This window comes from Crocodylus porosus, unplaced genomic scaffold (assembly GCF_001723895.1).
Source record: "Crocodylus porosus isolate Cpor-Errol unplaced genomic scaffold, CroPor_comp1, whole genome shotgun sequence".
NCBI classification, from domain to species: Eukaryota; Metazoa; Chordata; order Crocodylia; family Crocodylidae; genus Crocodylus; species Crocodylus porosus.
In genome coordinates this window covers 6701542-6705415 of record NW_017728913.1, presented here as the reverse complement: position 1 = coordinate 6705415, position 3874 = coordinate 6701542, and positions in this window count along the sequence as shown.

Genomic DNA, 3874 nt, shown 5'->3' with positions numbered 1-3874 from the left:
GCAGAAATTAAATGTTAAGGAGTTTGGGGGGGGGGGCGGTTTCTAACAGCCTACAACAAGGCTATAAGTTTATCAATGCTGCCCTCTAGTGGGAAAGCAAAGCTAATGTCTTGAAGCTGGACTTCTACAAAGTGAGCTGAGTTGCACCTCACCCAAGTAAAACACGAGGAAAGTTGTTTTATGCTTATAAAGCAGCTAGAAGGACAGGAAAGTCTCAGTTGATTCCTAATATTTTGACAGTTCGGGTACAAAAACACATAACTCTTATGGTATTGCAATAGGCTATCATGAATAAATGCAGTGCTGTAGAGCTTGATCTCCTGCACACCTGTGATGCATTTGGTTTAATTCAGTGGAGTTATTTCATGTTGATCCTTTTGCCACACGGTTGATCCTGCCGGATACAAACCCCACCTGAGGTTTCGCAAGTGCTGAATGCCTCACAGCTCCCACTTCTTTCAAATGGAGTAGGAGGCACTTGGCTTCTTGAAAACCTGTGCTCTTAGGCTATAAGCAATGATGAGATTTCCTGCTTGTGTATCATATGCCCTTGTGGACTCCTGGGCAGCATTGTGAAATAAGAGCAGAAGTCACTGATTGACACAGAGACCCAGGACTGAAATAGTCAAATGATTGCAAGCCAGCACTGAGGTGTGCTGGCAGTCACAGCTGTTGAGAAAGTGCTGTCAGTCTCTCAGCTCCGTGTTGGGCATTACATTATACACAGATTAAATGAACTCAATGGGGTTTTCATCAACAACTGTTTATCTTGTCCTAGGTTTTAAGGCTGCTGTGTAAGTTTTGTAAATACAACGTAGCACGTTTTGGCACTTTACTTATCTTTGGACCCATCTGTCTCAGGACACTTCCTGCCAAAGAATAATCTTTCTCTGCCTTGATTTTCCTATTGGTAGAGGAAGAGGTTTAATTCTTTAAGACACAGTGGGTGTATCGACACGTTCACTAATGCACTGCGATTACCTGTAATAACAGGTACTGACTTAATGTGCCATAGTTGGCGCTACTGCATGTTAGCACAGATGAACACTTTTTACACCATGTTAATACGCATTAGACTAAGTCTACCGTGCATTAGCACATTAGCATGGTTTTCACCAGCCACATGAATGCACAGTATAATTAGTCTTCTGCACATTAAGCATCTCATGTAGATGTGCCCTCTGAGAACTATTGCAGACAAACACCACCTAAGTATATCATAAATAATACAGTATTATTTATTCTTATTACTTTCTATTCAGTATTTCTTTCATATACAGATAGGCAAGGTGTTATATATTAGCTAACAAATTAGTATTTTGTCCCACAGATGCTAATTCAAGTAAGGATCTATAGAAATTAATGATTTTTTTTCTCATAATTCCCTTCTATGTCACATACCAGCTGTACAAGTGGCCATTTTATCTCAAAAAAGGAAAAAGACAGGAGAGACAGATGTCTATTATGTAAGAACTGGAGTTCAATGCAAAACAAAAGCTTATGGAGCACCATTTACGGCTATCTTTCACTTTCTCAAGTCCTAAATGCATATGTACACCTTCTCCTTCTTCACTTGCGAGTAGATACTTACAAAAAACATTTGTGTTGTGACCTAACATTCAACCCAAATGGAATAATCTATATCTTTATTTTGGGGTCTGTAATTATAATCTGTGGAGAGACAGAACCTCTGGCCAACCATTCTTTATGGACAATGTTATCCATGTCTGCCCCTGCAACAGACTTGTTTTGAATGATAGAAGAGCTAAGAAGCCACATTTTGGCTCTTATTATATCAGGTGTGATAGGGAAAGGACTGTCAATCAAACTTTCATTATTAATCTTATCATAGCATCTAGAACAGCAGGTCTCAATCTTTTTAGATTAGCTTAAAAGCACCCCTTGGAAAATGCCAGCTCTTAGCTTTCACTCATTTCTTGATTATAGAAAGATCGAGCGAACTTTCTGTTGCAAAGAACTCAGAAAGCCCACAGCAGGTCAGAATGTTTTTGTGCTATGGATTCCCTTTTGAAATCTTGGAGTTTATCTTTTGAATCACGCGTAGGTGTTTGCACAACTCATATTGTGAGGCACCGTGTGGTACCCTGCTTGAGAACCACTGACCTAGAATCTCCAGCCAAGATCAAGACCCAATGGCACTCTATGCCAGAGGCAGGAGAACGTACCTTATTGATGCTTCTGGTGTGTCACAGAAAAAATTACTCTAATGTGTCTAAGAAAATCTGTCTAGATTATTTCCACCTCTTCATTAGCAGTAGATAATAATTATAGAGCATGGTGACTGCTTATTTCTGTCTGAATGTCTTTTCCATTTCACTGTTCAAAACAAAGTCATTTGTAAGATGCCCTAATGTAATATTAGAAACTGATAATCGCATTGAGATCTCCTAACCTCACCCTGAATTTGAATGCCTTAAAGCATAAATTGCCTTTCCATCCAATTTTAAGGCCAGGAGGTTTGGAGGAAGATGCTCACTCCCTCTGTTAGGTAGTATCTGAGAGCTCTATTTCAGAGTTTCCCTGGGGCATCCGGCCTACCAACTTTTGACCATGTTTTTTTTCTCAACACACCTCCTACCATCATAGAAGAATGCACTGTATTCTGCGCACAGGACTGCTTCTCAGATTTTTGTTGTGTGTGCGCCGCACAAACTTATACAGAAATCATCCTCCCCAAAGGCTCTGACTAAAATAGAAGACCACAGTTGTCTGACAAGGATCGTTTGTGCTGCATTAGAGGTTGACAATTACTGGTGACATTTCACTTGACTGGGTTAAATAATTTTCCACTTTGGGCCATGTGCTTGCATAATAAAGATCAGCAAGTCACATTCTCTATATTTCCCTCTCTGCTAACAGCTTAATGTCCTTAGTACCTGGACATCTCTTCCTAATGTACATCGATATACATGGATATACAGCGATTCTGATCTTTGACTTGCCTTTGGAACAGCGACACAGATTTGAACAACAAATTATGCTTTGACATTAGAAGGTGCACTCTGTAATGGATATTGCAATCTGAAGATTCAAAGGGACCATCTGTGCTCTTTGACCTTAGCCTGGTAAGCTGGAGTCTTTTTTCCCTCCTACGCATTATTTGATTGTAGTACATAACCTTGGGATGTACTAATAATCATTAGTCAGAGCTGATATATCCTTTAAAGACCTGCCCTGGTAACACAGGGAGATGTTCTCCAGAGCAGCAGTAAATCAGAAAAACATGCACTTAAATATACAGTAAAATGCAGTGAGACACAGGATTCTTTGTACACCATATAACAAAATGTTTTACAGAGGGAGTCGCACATAAGTTAATGAGAAAAGGAGGAGTGTTTTTGAAATGAGATTTGCATTGGGCCTGTGTATGAAGTAAAGGCAAGGTTCTAGACAAGCAAGGAATAGAAGAGGAAATTGTGTCCATCTCCCTTACACTTCAGAGAGACTTGGAGATGCTTCTCTGATGTCGGTATACAAGATGGGACTTGCCAGTGGAGCATTTCAGGGAGGGGTTGAAGAATCCACTGGGTCTGTCCATTAACAGCCTGAACTCAATGACTTTGTGCACATGCTACAAAGCCTATTTATCCAATAGATTTTGAGGAAAAACTAGGATCTTTTCTTCAGGATGGATTATGTAGCTGTTTTGCTGCTTCAGTTTATTGGCAGGGTAAGTTGATTCATTTGTAGATGATTGTATTTTGCTATTGGGTAGTTATCATTTATGCTCCAAATTCTGCAGAATTCCTTAGGGCATTTACAACTTGAGAAGCTGGATACCTTCAAGTCAGCCGGCCCTGACAATCTGCACCCCAGGGTACTCAAGGAGCTGGCGAGCATCATAGCCCAGCCC